The 16,678-nt window shown below is 43.9% G+C and overlaps 1 protein-coding gene across 2 annotated transcripts in view; it reads left to right on the top strand.

Annotated features, from left to right (window-relative positions):
* The window catches only part of LOC119563654 (perilipin-3-like), a 103,741-nt gene that overhangs the window by 2,425 nt on the left and 84,638 nt on the right, over positions 1–16,678 (top strand). Inside the window, exon 2 of one of the 2 annotated variants that reach the window (XM_043539639.1) lies at positions 2,211–2,440. The exons of the other annotated variant lie outside the window; for it this stretch is intronic. The gene's annotated coding sequence lies outside the window, so the exon portion shown is untranslated. The remainder of the gene's footprint in view (positions 1–2,210; positions 2,441–16,678) is intronic. 2 annotated transcript variants of the gene reach the window in all.

Below are 16,678 nucleotides of genomic sequence, written 5' to 3'. Positions count from 1 at the left end.
TCCCAAGACCCAGCAGGCATACCCTGCGGGGCTGAAGCCCTGAGACCCCTTCCCCCCAGAGGTGACGTGGGCAGGCATATGTGGTCACATCCCCCCCAATTTTTGCTGGCCCCTCTTGGTCACATGGTGTAGCTGGGCCCCCTCCCTGCACCGCAGCAGCTGGAGCTGACAAACTGGGAGCTGGGGGCTTGGGGAGAGGCAGCGGCAAACAGCTGGGAGCTGCAGGGCAAGCCGCTACTTTTGCTGCGCTCTCTCTGGAGGAAGCTAAAGCAGAGGTCCCTCCCTGCAACTCCCAGCAATTTGCTGCTGTCTCTCCATGTGGAATTAACACCAAGGGGGTGTGACTCAAGTTGTTGGGGGAGGTGAACCTTTAAATTGTCTCCCCTCCCCCCCCCGCCTCCCAGCAGACACCAGTCATCTCCAGCAGAAGCCCCTAGCCCCACCACACTGCTGCAGGGCAGAAGCCTCAATCTCTCCCATCCCAGTCTGGTTCATGATAAAAGCATGATAATTTTCAAAATATTTTTGTGGGCCAATGAAATTTCTTTCATACTGAGACAGAACTGTTATTTTGTACTGAATAGACTTTAGATAAACACACTCAAGTCACTGTATCAATCCATCTTTAGCACACACTCTAGATATGAGGAGCCAGGCGCTCAAACAATATCAGCAAAAGAATTTTAGATACAGGTAAATGTGTGTGTGTGTTTCCAGGCCTTTGAAGAAATTGCTCAGTTAGAATCAAAGGGCTGAAATATTAATCTTTTATCAAGTCTGCCTGTTGCTCACAAAGGAATTAATCGAAAGGGTCTCATTTGTATATATTGATCATATTGAGTCCTCCAAAGGTCAGGCTTTTCTATAAAACCTACCATGTGCTGCTTGCTTCCAAAAGGTTTTTTGCCAAGCGGCCTGAAGACACTGTTTTGGCACATGGAACTAAAGTTTCAACCACTGTCCACAAGGGGTGCCAAAAGATCTAGAAGGGGTTTAAATCACATTTTGCCTACAGGTTTTTAAATCACATTATGGCTTTGCCAAAAGAAAGGCCTGCTTTGCATCTGGGGCCATATCAGTTGTCCTTCAGAGCTTTGACACTTGGGCTATGTCTATACTGCAGCTAGGACGAGCCTCCCAGCCTGGGTATACAGAGTGTTGAGCCAACTTGGCTTGAGGTAGGATGCTAAAAATAGCGGAGTGGACATTGCAGCTTGGGCTGTCAAGGCCAGATGATCCTCTGGGTCTGAGTGCAAGTGGCTAGCCTGAGTCTCTGCCAGAGCCACAATGTCCACACTGCTGGTTTTCACGCACTAGCTCGATCCCTGCTAATGTGAGCTGTCTTCCTGGGCTGGCAGGGCTCACTCCTAGCTGCAGTGTAGACATACCCTTGAGGGCCAGGAAAGCTGGATATATGTTGAATGCCCAAAAGACCAAGAGGCAGAGGTGTCTCTTATTGGCATTCAGATATATAACTGAGTGTAAGCTTAGGCCAAACTTTTCAAACATGGGTATCTAAAGATAGGTACTTAAGGTGAAATCCTGCTCCACTGAAGTCAATGGGAATCTTGTCATTGACTTTAGCGGGACCAGGAATCCCCCCCAACCCATCCTTAGGCATCTAGCTGTCTCTGTTTTTAATATCATGCCCTTCACCATGGTATCTGAGCACTTTACAAGGGTGGCTATGGGTGCTCAGCTCCTCTGAAAATGAAATATGGATTTAAAGGCTTAACTTTAGGCACTGAAGTTGGAGAACTGTGGCCCAAGTTATATATGTAGTAATGTGAATGCCTTTGACAGGTGTCTCTGCCTCTTGCTCTTTTGGGGGCTTTCAGCACATAACTTTATCTCATTTTTCAACACATACTTTCAAGTCTCCTTTAAAATTGTATGCATTTTTGCTGTGCCTTGTGTATACAAAACTGTCCTAGTCATAATCCTACATGACGGATTGAATTCCTCCAACTTTTCCCTGTACTTCTATTCAGTATGGATTGGTACAGCCTCATGTAAGTGATTTCAATTGTTTAATTCTCCCAGCTCAAGAGAGGGCAAGAGTGAAGATGGACATAGATACTGAGGAAACTTTTATCTATGACAGGAACAACATAACCTTAGGGGCCAATATGGCCAGAAAAACCACTCTAGAAAAATGGCCCCTTCTTAATCAACTGATCTATGCCAAAAACTAACTCTGTTACACACAGGTTGCAGAGAGGAGCATTAGCCCTTTATACACCTGTATGGAGACCGCACACCGGGATGGTCAAGCTGATCTGAAAGGAGGCACAGATTAGCTTCACAACTGCTGTACAGGCAGGACATGCAGAGCTGCTGAAGAGGGCAGGGACCTCATGGAAATGAGCTCCCCATCCCTTTCCCATTCCTGTTCCCATCTGACCTGGCCAGAGGCCCTCCAGAGGCGGCTTTTCTTTAGGTTTGTACAGCTCTATCCCTTTACCTACTTTAAAGGCCTCATTATGGTGCTACATGTCTCTTTATAACATTGATGTTATTGTTGCTTTTCCAGGGAGCACATAGATCCCCACTGAGTACACTGTAAATAGTAACATCAGATATCACTCTGACACCCTACCCCAGGCATTGCACGCTTCCCTAAGGCAAGAGCCCTTTGGCATCTGGCAGAATATGGATTCTCTCCTCTTTCAGCCTGCTCTTTTCCCTTGCCCACCCTACTCCAAATCACTATTTACTGACTCTTGACCTCTAACTACTAGTCTTGAACATCAGCAACTTCTTAACAAACTTTTTTCTGCTGTCCTTCGCTATGCTATGGGTCTGATTCTCCTCTCAGCGACCAGATTTATATCACTACCAAAGCTTTAGTGGCATGACACCCAGTGTAATTCAGGTGTAAGTGGGAAGAGAATCAGGCCCATTCTAGCAGGATTGATACCATTTGCCTGGTATAAGATAGGGCAACTGGGATTTATTGTAATAGGAGCACAGCTTATTCATTTTGGTTTGATTTAATGAAGTGATAGCACAGTTGTTTTTGTTCAGCTGTATTGACAAAGATGGACTGTCTAAGTCTTCAAACCCATGTTTTGGTTTCAACATATACTTGAATATATTCTCTTTTTACTTCCATAGTCTGTAATACAGCCACTGATTTCTAGGCCCACTGTATAAATAGAGCTCTGCTGTCTTTCTTACACTCTAGATCCCAAAGAACTGTCTAGAATGAAATAATATTAAAGTAAAACCACCAAAAAATAGCAGTGGTAGAGAGAAGCAAGTATAAGGGAGACAAAACAAGTATAAAGTTGACATTTGAGAACAGAAGGTGGTAGAAACTGCAGAGGAGAAGGCCTTTTCATTAATGACCATAAGATTATGTAAAAAAGCAGAGCAGAAGTTGGTGCTAGATGGGTGAAAAGAATAGAAGGGAAAAGAAAGGCAAGGTTTAGGAGCTAAAACAGGAACAAGTCCATGGAGGTTCTAACAACAATTGTACATAGATTTTTAAGGGCAAATGGACAGTTGTGATAATCTACTCTGGCTGTCTGCACAGATGATAGAATTTCACTCATTAATTCCTGCATCAAGCCTGTGGCAGATATTAGTCATGTCACGTACAGTACTACTGGAAGGCACTCGGATGCTTCAGTGGTAAGAACAGTATAAAAACGTGTTTACAATAGAATAGAATATTTTGAGGTTGAGCTAGAGCAAATATTTTAGAAAGACATCAGATCTTCCTCTCAAAGTATGAACCATCCTCAGAATTTTCTCCAGGTATCTAGCCTGTTTTTCTCTGTTTTTAAATACTACCCCATTTGCAATATTATTTTTTCTTTAAACCCATGTTCTAAGACTTTAAAGATCACCACCGCATGGAAGAAGAACATGCTGAAGAAAGAGAAGGCAGCAACGTTTGCCTAGCCTATAGATACTGGCCAAACCCAGGAGTCGCAGAAGAGGTGACGGGGGAGGGGAGGGATGTGTAAATTCAGGACTGTTTGTTCTTTAGCTCTCCAGTGCTGTTTAAGAGTAAAGTGCCTGTAGTTAAGACATTCATTTGCTGAGACTGTGTTTCTTTTTGTCTGCCCTGTTGTTCCTGAAGGGGTTAATCAGGAAACACAGAGGGGGAAGATCAGAGGTGGAACTCTGGGGAAACATCTAAACAACTGGGGGCTCTTGATGGCTGTGGCACTGGTCCCAGTGTCTAAAGTGCATGGGTTGTAGGGTCCTACTGCCCAAGAAGGGTGTCAGACACCTGAGAGTGTGGTTGAGAGACCTAGAGCTAGGAGCAGTGCTCAGTCTATACCCAGATCCAGAGGGCTTAGAAACACTAGGATCCAGTAGTTGGGTCCACTCACAACAGACTGGTGTCTGCCCAGAGAGGGGGACTGTGCCAGTGTGATAGGATGTGCACCCCACACTGGCAGTGAAAAGGGTTTACTGGAGCCAGAGAGCAATTAGTGCATTTTGTTGCATTTGGAGGGTGGGCCAGGCCTAATTTAGGATGAGTGCCAGCTGAGAGGAGCTGGGTGACTAATAAAGGAAGGCTAGCAGGGCAGTAGAAGAGAGGCAGGAAGCAGGGTCTGGGATCCTCTTCTAAGATAGGTGCTGTGGGAAAGCTCCAGGAGCGACAATGGACATTACAGGGGTGGAGCAAGCTGCTGTAGTGAGCCTGGACAAAAGAGCAAGGCTCCAGGGATCCAGTTCAGGGGTTGAGTTTCTGGAGGAAAAAGACATGGACACCTGCAGCTCTGGGGAAAGGCAGGTAGGAACTGGGCCTCTAGTGAGGAAAGCCCTGGGAGGTGCTGCTTGGTTCAAGAACTCTGTGGAGCCTAGGAAGGGGATGGGGGAAAGGTTCTAGAGCAGTGGTTCCCAAACTTTAACAGCCTGTGAACCCCTTTCACTAAAATGTCAAATCTTGCTGAACCCCCTCCTAAAAATGAATATTTTCAGGGATTTTCTCCTTTACCTGAGTATAAATTGTAAAAGCAGTGATCTTGGAAATATAAAATTTGTTTTTATGACATGCTTATTACACACTATTTATTATTTATTATTACAGTATTTTTATTACGTTATGAAAACGGCAGCACTCTTCCAAGATCTCACTTTCGTAGCTTGTATCACTTTGAATAAGCCTGTTATAAGACAAGGCTCCTACGTTTCATCAAGCAGTATCAGATGTGAAACAGCATGAAGGTATTTAAGAAGCCAACTCAGAGTTCCTCCTACACAAGCATTCAGGTCTTGAGCAGTCCCGGCAAACAACACATGTTACAACAAAGCTTAAACTTGTTCTTCATAATAACTTTAAAAACAATACTAGCTGCCTATTTAATTTTAAAAACAGCAAAATATATCCACCTCCCTTTCCATTTCCTATAAGGAGTCTTGAAGTTTAAATCTCCTCAGTGTGATAGATATGCTTGCTTTGATCTGCGTAGCTCTTGGAAATACAGTGCTGCCTGGGGTCCCTAGGGACAGCTCCGTCTGCAATTAGGGAATTTTTTCCTGAGAACCCCCTGTAACATTTTGCGAACCCCCAGGGGTTCACAAACCCCAGTTTGGGAACCACTGTTCTAGAGATATGCTGAGGTGGTAGGAGGCAGCCAGGAGTCTGAGGAGTAGACTTGCTAGGTGCAGGGTCCCTGGACAGGAACCCAAAGTAGGGGGCTAGATTCCCCTACTGGCCACCAAGGAAGGTGGCATAAAAGACCCCGACATAAGGGGTGTAAGGACCATTGAGTCTGGAGTTGGGCTGTAGTTCGGGTGCAATGTTGTTGTGCTATTGAGACTCTAACCACAGAAGGGGTAGAATTGAACATGGCCTGACCAGAGGGCTGAGTCATGAGAAGAAGCCTACTTGGCACCGACCCTGCTTCTAAAAATTCCACTAGGCAGGGGGCCTTTTAGGGCATACAGCCATGTGATACTGAGTGGGACAGTGCCCAAGTACCTTAAAAAACTGGCCCAAATGACTTACCGGAGATCACACAGCACATTTGTGGCAGAACAGGGAACTGGACCTGGGTTTCCTGAGTTATTGACTAGCTCCCTAATGACTGGACTATCCTGCCTCGGCCTTGTGTGTTGGCCGGTGAAAAGTTGGTGGCAGCCTTAACACTCCCCTGAGCACTGGGGTGGCTATTCTGACTGACCCTTGCACAGGCTGTGATGTGGGCTGGTGGTACAGATAACACCTAAGGTTACTCTAATGAATAGAAATTATGGGTGAAGGGAAACATTTCTCTCTGTATTTTGTGCCTTTGACAATACTTGCGATGGGATTTTAAAATCATTTTGTTGACCCAGGTGAAGACAATGGGAGTTTTCCCTCTGACTTCATTGGAAATAGGGGTAGTCTAATGATGAATGCTCTTAAAAATCTCATCCTGCGTGCAAAGTTAGCAATCATTATTGCCACTGTATAATAAAATAGACCCTCATCTTGCCATGAACTCTGCATTGGCATATCAGAAACACTTTCACTGCAATTCAGCTGACTGAAAGAACAGGACCTTAGTTCTTCCTGTCTTGTGTGTGTCTTTCACACAGTAACAGAGGAGAGAAATACTTTTGTGGGCTAGATTGTGTTATCCTTACTGACATTGGTGAGCACAGGCTAATTTCAGTGGGTCTACTCATGGAAGTAAATGCACACCAGTGTGAGCAGGGGTTGCACAATCTAGCCTACACAAACAAGGATACTCTAATGAGCCACAAAAACGTTACAGAGGGACTCAAGGCAAGATGCAGTATCTGAAATTGAACATAGTTTTAAAACTGAGTTAAAATTAAAGCTGCCTCTGTCCTCTTTACTGGAACTAAGTGTTTATTAAGAAAAATTCAAATATGCACATTTAAGTCTGCGGTGAGACAGATGGCCTGGAGGTAGACTGGAGTCCTTCCCCTAGTCTGGATCTTTATTCTTAGAGAGGAAACCTTGATGGTCAGTAGCTCAGGTAGGAGCCAGGCCTCCTTCGAGAAAGTCCAGAGGGTCGGCACTCTGAGCGAGTGGGATGAAAGTCTTCTTGTTTTATGTTCTTTGGACTAAAGATTGCCACTTGACAGGGCCTCCCGAAGGGAGGGGAGGTAGGCTGTTGCAGGACTACTGTTGGGACTAAGGGCATATCTACACACTTACTGTGCAGCAAGCTGGGCTGCAAGTCTGCAGCACTCCAGCATGCCACGGGCGAACTGTCTGTCTCGACCCTGCTTTTGTACAGTAAAAAAAATCCCTAGTGGGTTTGCCGTACTGCTGTTGTCACGACACACTAGGGAACTTTTAGTGTACCTTAACATGGTCAGTCAGTGTGTGGCATGCTGGAGCACTGTAGACTCACACCCAAGCTTGCCACACAGTGTTTCTGTAGACATGGCCATGGGAAACAGCGGCGGTGCCTCTGCTGAACTGCACCACAAAGGGGCGCAGGGAGGGAATGCTGCCATAGTGATGTTAACTTCTCATTGACATCAGTGGGAAAGCCTGTTGATTGAAGGCAGTGTGTTGTCCTACACTTATACCTGAGCCCATGAACCCTAACTGGAAATGGAATACATCCCTTTCCATGGAATATATCCGACACTCCTGCCCTAAAACATGTGGTCCAGGAATAATGGGCACAGACATGTATCAGGTCACCCAAACGAAATAAGGGGGAACAATTAGAGGCCCTGAATTCCTGATACTGAAATGTCTGTAAGCACCTCCAACCAGTAAAGCTCTGCACTTTCTTCATCACAGAAGAAGTGAATTTTAAACTGAAGTTAAACTTACCTCCTGTTTGTCCAGAAAATCTGTGTCATGGGGCGTGATTGCACCTTCCTTTTCTGTAGGAAACGACTCCTCTCCAGCTGGTCAGTACAAGGAAGGAAGTTTAAAGCCATTTAATTTCTGTGTTGAGTAACCCAATTGAGAGCAGAGTCCTTTCCCTTTCCTTTTGATCATTCAAACTGCCTGAGGGGAAGGTGGGTTGGACGTTTCTGGTGGCTAACAGTGGATGTTGAGCTGGACTGTAGCTTGCCAAAAGACTTCTGAAGGAAGAGATGCTGGCATCTTGTTTGGGATTTGCTGTTTGTTTCCTTTCTTTTGTCCTTTGTTCCCGGAAGGGGTAAACTCAACCAGAGGGCCTAGATTCCATCTCTGGGCCTGTGCTACTGATTGCCCCAATCTGGGTGGCTGGAACCTTAGTGGGAATGTAATTCTGTCACCCCCCAAAGGGGTGCTGCAGAGCGGCTAACCCTGTGACTCTGTCAGGTGGGTGACATGAATTGCATTCCTCATTTTGTGATACTTGAGTCATAAAGATACCTGAGTCAGAATAAAACATGGCAAAGATACATAGGAAGGCTAGTCCTTCTTGATATGTCAAGATGGGGGGCAGGAGGGAGAAGTCCCCCAGGACTTTTCCAGAACGAAAGGTCACCTGGTAAGGGTAAAAACAGAGGTAGAGTCCCAGTACTTTGAATGCCATAGGAAAGTGAATAGTGTGGAGATCTAGTTTAATCCAAATTCAGCATAGAAAGGGTTTTCTGGCATGCTCCCTTCACCAGGGATTTCTCATGGAATTATGCAGCACAGCTGCAAGACTCAAGACAGCCAATGTAGTTACCCCAGAGACTAAAAACATAGAATAACTCCCCTGGTAGGAGGAGGTGTATCTTGCTTACAAAAGGAGGGTCCGAGAGTAGTAGCCATTTACAGGGCTTTCTCTAGGAGTCTGGCAAATCAGACTTCTCAGTACTAATGTTTAGTGGCAGCTCCTTGGACCAAAGTTAGGTTATGCCAGGTTGGGATAGTTTAGCACAAATCTGAGATGCAGTTTAGGTGGAAAGCACCATGAAACTAGAGTTATACAAGAAATCTACAGAATGGGGGATCTACATGTGCCTGGAGGCTGAGAGATGGGGCGGGGTGGGGGGAAATCCTGCATGCATTTTGGTAACTAAGTAGTTGCAACATGAACAAATGAGTCAGTATGGCTGCAGTGAGTGGTGATTGATTTTTCTAGCCTTATTTCAAGACCTTCGTGCCTTCTTTAAAGTCTTACAAATAAAAGAAAAGTCCAGTAGAATCCAATTAACCTAGACCTTTTAACCTGCACTGAAAACTGATTTTGGAGAGAGAGAGAGAGAGAGATTCAGGGGAAAGCTTATGCTCTAATAAATTTGTTAGTCTCTAAGGTGCCACAAGTACTCCTGTTCTTTTTGTAGATTCAGGGGGGTGATTAGAAGGCGTCTATGTTGGTGTAAGGCATATGACTCTGGGAAGTAAGAGAGGAGTGCAAGAAAGAAAAAAGCAACAGGAGACCATGTGTAAGTGTAAGTTATACTAGGTCAACCCTTACTTCAACTTGCATCTTCTTCTGGCTCCTCACATGGTGTGTTGCACCATTGGTAAGTGTATGTAGTTCTGAGGGAGTCTAATTTACACAGCTCTGAAATTGGCCTAGACACTTTTTTAAAGTGTCTGTTTTTACTAATGTTTTTTGAAAAAATCCCATGTGAATTCATGTCAGTGAGACTACTCATATGCTTAAAGTTAGTATGTTTTTAAGTACTTTGCTGGTCTTGGCATAAATGACTACCCGAGGTGCAAGGCAGTGGAGACCTAGATTCTATAATCCTATTTATGTCTACTGTACAAATCCATGATGAAGGTAAGCAAAGTTCTTCATGAAAATGGGAACCCAATCACATGAAATTCCCTTCTTTTAGTCAGATGAAATTAAACTGGATAATATACTGCAGTGACCATTCCTATTAAAGAAGACGCATTAATCCTATAGGTCTTTTCCAGCACTATTTTTTATCATTAACTTTTTTTATTCCATTTACTAAAGTATAATATGATGTGCCAGAAGTATCTGGCCTAGCTCAGATGGGATATGTTGTAATATACAGCCTATTTTTATCAACCTCTGAATCTCACTTTCAGTATGAACGCACTGCTCTTTCTTTTGCTGATCTGGAGATTTTCTTTGATCCTGTACAATGTTCTTTTGCTGGAAACAAATATGCAGTCTCTTATTTTTTTTTTTAAGATAGCTTTTGAAGGTTATTACATTGGTTGAATATATCTCACAGCTCCTATGGACCCAGGGCCATAGTACCTGAGAGTGCTTCACAAACAATGGGTAAAAAGAAAAGGAGTACTTGTGGCACCTTAGAGACTAACCAGTTTATTTGAGCATGAGCTTTCGTGAGCTACAGCTCACTTCATCAGATGCATAGCATATCGTGGTCTTCTGCAGTTTCCACGAAAGCTCATGCTCAAATAAACTGGTTAGTCTCTAAGGTGCCACAAGTACTCCTTTTCTTTTTACGAATACAGACTAACACGGCTGTTACTCTGAAACAATGGGTGAGATTCTTGCAGCCCATGGGGATGGGAGGCTCTGGTGGCTTTTAACCAGCATTGCATCCTCCTCAGCCTGGACTCCTTTGAGAACTGGAGAGGCCCCTGATGTAATGTAGGAATTGTCTACACGAGACCATAGCATGGACTACAGGGGTTCTGAGTTGCAGGGCACACTAAAGTGTCGCACTGTAGCTGCTCTGTTTAAGACCCCACTAGTGTGAACTATATGGTACCTAATTCACGTTCACATAATCCTGTTTGAAACAGGCCTATGTTAGCACAAGCTCGGTACCTTTTAGTTCTCCCTAGCAGGGTCTATCCATGGCAGTTACAGTGCCACTCTTTAGTTTGCACTGAATTTCACATCTCCATAGTTCACACTGCAGGGTTGTGTAGATGAGCCCTTACACAGCCCTGAGGCATGTTCAAATTCCCAACTGTCCTGCCCCTGCCACACTTGTCCTCTCTCCAGCCCTACTCCTGGCATGCCCTGTATTTCTGGGCTTATGAGGCTGTTCTTTGAGGACAGTATGTGGCTGTCTTCCTCAGTTCTTGCACTGGGGGAATTCTCCCCTAGTTGGAATCAGGGATTTTAAAGCCCCTTTTTCTCATATAAAGTAGAAGGAGCAGGCGTGAGAACCTCGCTGAATGAGTTTATTCTTAAACAAAACCCCTGTGAAGTATGATCCATATTTTATATATGAGGAATTGAGGCACAGAGCAAGGTCACACAATGAGTCTGTATTAGAGCCAGGAACTCTCATCCTGAGTTTGTCCAATACCTTATCCACAGGATCATCTTTCCTAGTAGCAATACATATATGCCACATAAATGCTTTTCTGAATTGGGCCTAAAGTCCTTCCTTTGCCAAGACAACTCTTAAGCATATTCTTAATTTTAACATAACATTGACTTCAATGGAATTTGGGAAGCTTTACCGAATTGGGCCATAGGGGGTGTGTGTGTGTCTGTCTGTCTGTCTGTCCCTTACTGGAGTGTACACACATGGCCTATACAATCTGGGGCAATGAAGCAAATACCCGTGCAAGGATCCTATACGTAGGAGGGATGCTCAGTTCAATTAACAGTTGTGCATGGCCCATGGAATCAAGGCTCCTGGAACAATGTGTATAGTGGAGATGCTGAGAGCCATTGAACCAAACTTAAATCCTGTACATGATGGAAACCACTTCCAGCCAGGAGGTGCGGCAGAAGTCCTAGTTCCAGTACCTATGTGCAGAATTGAGAGGAAGGTAAATTTGTTTCACTCTTGACTTTTTTTCCTTATTCTTCTGAGTGGGGTATTGTCGTAGCTGTACCTATAACAGACCATGCCCCCCTCATTCTCTGTTTTATATGATTATTCTCCTCTCGAGTGCTGATTTAGAAAAATACTTATTCATGTGCTTCAATTGACACATTGAAGTCAATGGGATTTAACTATGTGCTTCTAGTCCTGAGTGAGCAGAGTGCTTAAGCATGTGCCTAACTTTAGTAGCCAGAACTTTTCACATGATTAAAGTTAGGCCCATGCTATGCTTGCGGGGGCCTGGGTGCTTTTCTAAAAAGGGATGCTCTTATGCACATGTTTAAGTGCTTTGCTGAATCAGGACCCAAGTCTTTTATTATTCTGATGCTATCCTCTTTGTTTTCTTGTCTCATTCCCTGTTAGATCTTCCTGTTTTTCTTTCCTTTTTTTCCTTTCTTAAGTGCTCTTTTGCTTGTTACCTGACAATTTGAATGTTTGTGCCAGCTCTGGACTACAGCATTCACAGCATAAACAGAATCAAGTAAAGCTCCCTGTTGCCTGACCTTGACACTGCATTGTATTTTCTTCTGTTCTCAGCAGCACACGGAATAGTTGAGTAAAATCCTTAGAATTTACCATGCTCTGACTCCATCAAATTGCAGAAGGCATTGAATGGCTGTAAGAGAATGATGTGGTACACAAAAGGGAGAGTCACTCCCACCACCCGCCTCTTCATGTTGCGAAAGGGTAATAGCTTGAGCCTGTGCCTTCGGGGGCAGAATCGCATGGCATCTGCTTTGGGAGGAGAGGATAAATTTTGTCTAAAAACCCCAAACCCCCTTTTTAAAGTGCAAGCCACTTATAGCTCTCCAAGTACCCGAGGATTTAAGCATGCATTGAAGTCCCATTGAAGTCAGTTAAGCATGTGCTTAAGTGTTTTGCTGAAATAGGGCATGAAAGATGAATGGTGTGAGGGGGTGGACTGTCCTTTGATGGGGTTGGGCCCAGCCAGACCTCCTCGCTAATCAACTGCGGCTGAGAAGGTGACAGGTGTTTCCACTAAAGAACTGCAAGAAAGGTGGGGTCTGAAGGAAGGGAGAGTCTCCTGCAGTAGTCTCTGGAGAAGGAAGACCCTTGGTGGCTGGGTAGCAACCCCAGCTAGACATTGTGTTTTCCATTTGTGTGTTTATTGGTGGTTTGGACAATAAAAGGAGGCAAGGAAAATAGACTATTTGGCTGGCGGGGGGTCTGATAATTCTCTAGGAGTGAGTCATGATACCTGCACCACTGTGACTACACAGGTGTGGCCTGAATATCTTACTGTCTAAGAAGGCAAGTGAGATGTGAAGGGTGCAGGTGGGGGATGCAATCAGTTTTTCCCCCCGTTTTTAAAAGCCTATGTACACTTACTCTTTTAGATGGTTGAGAAAGTGTCAACTCTTTCCCTGTGCTGCACAAACCGGCCATCATTAATTGGCTAATGTCTTACAGGCATTGTAGCAGAGGAGGATCTTTGGATGGGATGGATGGAGGAGAGCACAATGGCTTTATGGATCAGTTCAGAGAGGGCACTGGTACAGTGTAGAAGCCTAATGGCTGGAATAATCAAAATCTGGACTGGATAAAACTCTAGAACGTTACTTAGGTATGTAAGAACCCTGCCTTGGTGAAGGGAATGATTTTATGTAGGATTATTCCCTACACTATCTTTTCTAATGATTTATCCAGTGCTGACTGAAGTGAGTCAAGCCATGGGGATTCCACCTCTTCCTTTGGGAGACTTTTCCCACAGTCTAATAGATTACACTGTTTCCTACTATTACTGTACATGTCCCTTATTAGTCATAAAACTACCTAGCTTTTAAAGAATACAGCTACAGAATTCACTCTGTTCTACCATATGTCCTGAGTCATGAACATTCATGGAGATTATTGCCAGGAAAAAAGGCACAGTAGTTTCTGTGATCTTGAGTCCTCTCTACTGATTGTTTGTTTGTTTCTTTCATTACTGTGTAAAAACATCTTTGTATTAAGCAAACTGATGGAGCTTCATATAAACTTGGCAGCCTGACATCCATCAGAAGTGTAATTAATAACAATACATGAGATGAGATGAGACCAAACAGAGGTATAAAGGATTGCATAGAAAAGAAAGGCCTCTTTAATTTGCAATCCAATCCAAGCGTGCTGCCTCCAAGTGACTTTATTATATTAACCACAAAAGTTCTTCTTACAAGCAGTGATTTATAAAAGCTGTAAGATTTTTGGCAATTCAAGATGTGTTTCTGCATTGAATTTACTATTAAAAAAAAAAAATCCCTGGTTTGAAATTAGTTGTACTTCTGTAGAAGGATGAAAGGGGAATATAAAAATGCACTGCAAGGATGACTTTATGATCAAGTGTGACAATGAATAATTTCAGTGCATTAGAGACATCTGCTTTGTAAAGCTGAGGGGCGGGGTGGGGGGGGGAAGACAAATCAACCACCCCATCATCAAGGTGGTTTCAGTGACACTCCAGATATTACTAATGTAGAGAGAGTATTTTCAGACATGTCTTCTGCCTAGTTAAAATCTTCACACTATGGGCCATATACTACCCCAAGTCTGCACATGGAACTCCCAGTGCTATTATGGCCAGCTTTAAGCCCAGAATATTTTATAGTTCTAAATGGTTCCAAAAAATCCTATTGATTCCAATGCCAGTGAGTTAGAACCCTTCTCACACAGTTTGATAGATTTCTTATCTTTATTGGTTATAAAATAATAGAGAAAGGCCCAAGCCAAAAAAGTTCCAAGCTGCCTTTGGACCCAAACTTTCTCAAAGTTCATGGAGAGGGTTGGATCTGGGATTTAATTTGACAAATTGTAAAGAGAACATTTACAAGGCATAGACTGCATCCAAGTTCGCACTTTGATCACCTCCAAAGTCTGGGACTGTTTGGATTGGGGGTTTTCTCTGTAACCAGCTCCATTCTCCTCCTGCAGACCCTTGCATTTAGAGAATAATCGGGAAGAGTAGGCAGAAGAGTGCCGAGAGAAAGCAGTAAATACCATCTGAGTACACAGCTTGTATGTGCAAGTGATGGCTGTCTATGGAGAAATGGGTTGCAGGCTATAAGGAATGGGTAGCTTAAGAAAAAGAAAGAACCTGGCACAGTTTGGCTATGGACAGAAGAGCCTGGGTAACATGCCATAACTACTGGCTAAGCTGAAAGGCCTAAATGGACGACAGCATAACGTAAAGTCGCAATTCAATGAATGACAACCAGCAAAAAGTTCTAATCCCTATAAATCAGGCTCAGACAGACAACTGTACAGCCAAGGCCCTGTGCTCAACAACATCAATATTGCATCATGTTAAGGGAGGGAAACATTGTCTTTAATATGCTCTAATTCTGGCTTGATTTCCATTGGCGAACAGGCCTTCATTAGTATCTGAACACTTGGAAACAAACATTCTGCTCTCGCGTCTCCCAAGTGATCATTACTTTCAGGCCAGCTGCTCTCTGTTGTAGCCCTTTTATATCTGTTTGTATAGAAGATAGCTTTTTAATTTGAATGTTTATCAATGGGGGCCTGTTGCAGTGCCTGATGTGTTCCATAGAGTTATTGACACACACAATATTTATGTCATTGAGAGTAGAACACAGCAGTGATAAGGAGCTACTTATTCATTTATTTCCAGGCTTTGAAGCACACACTAATTTCCTGAAAGTGCTATTAGTAAGCAGGCAGACAGACATGAGGTTTTTGTTCATCCCTGAGGCTCGGGAACAAATGGGCATAGAAATGGAACTGTCTTCTCACGGACAGCCTGATTCAAAGCCTGTTAGAAGTCAGTTGAAAGGCTCTTATTGACTTCCATGGGCTTTGTATCAGGTCCTGAGTCCCTCCACTGCAGGACAGAGAGACGCTGTTCGGGCAGTGATAAGCCGCCAAAACTTTAACATGGAGCTCCCTTAAAATATGTCTCCTTCAATCTGCAATATGTTATTTATTATTCCTGAACATTTATATTGCAGTGGCACCTAAAGGCCTTAATCATGTTGCTCCATTGTGCTAAGTGCTGTACAAACACATCATAAACGATGGTCCCTGCCCCAAAGTGCTTACAATGCATGTGATCTTCCCTGGGTAAAATACTCCTCCCAATTTCTTATTTTAAAATTAATGTTCTTCCCATCAAAAAACGGTCCATTAATTCCATGTTCTTTCTTCACCTTTGCCACAAAACAAATGCATCAGTAACCTATTCTGTCCCAAAAAGAAAAGGAGGACTTGTGGCACCTTAGAGACTAACACATTTATTTGAGCATAAGCTTTCGTGAGCAACAGCTCACTTCATTGGATGCATTCAGTGGAAAATGTTTCCCACTGTATTTCCCACCGAATGCATCCAATGAAGTGAGCTGTAGCTCACGAAAGCTTATGCTCAAATAAATTTGTTAGTCTCTAAGGTGCCACAAGTTCTCCTTTTCTTTTTGCGAATACAGACTAACACGGCTGCTACTCTGAAACCTATTCTGTCCCCTCATCATCTATTAATTCCATACTGTTTCTGCCCTCCCCCATTCATCAGTCTTTCCACCTCCATCCTTATCTCATCACTCCTTGACCTACCATGCTTTCCCGTCCCCAACACCTCATGGAGACAGGTGTGACAGGTTTGGTCACAGAGACCCCCTTGGGACTGTCACCTGATGTGCTGAAACTACCTCTGAGCCCATTTTGCCAGCTTGAGACTCCAGAACCCTGCCTTGTTGAGCCAGACACATAAGCCATTTACAGGTGGTTGAGTCTGAAGCACCCTTAATGGCTTCCACTTAACATGTTTACATAAACCTGGAAATCCTGGACACCCCATTATCTCAGGCATTGGCACCCTGACAGCAGGAGTGTCTGGCTATGTGAACTCTCTCCTCACGCCCTACGCTACCAGCACTCCCTGCTATCTTCGAGACACCACTGACTTCCTGAGGAAACTACAATCCATCGGTGATCTCCCTGAAAACACCATCCTGGCCACTATGGATGTAGAAGCCCTCTACACCAACATTCCACACACAGAGGGACTACA

The sequence above is a fragment of the Chelonia mydas genome, chromosome 1 (genome assembly GCF_015237465.2).
Source record: "Chelonia mydas isolate rCheMyd1 chromosome 1, rCheMyd1.pri.v2, whole genome shotgun sequence".
NCBI lineage: Eukaryota > Metazoa > Chordata > Testudines > Cheloniidae > Chelonia > Chelonia mydas.
This window is presented reverse-complemented; position numbering and strand designations above follow the sequence as displayed.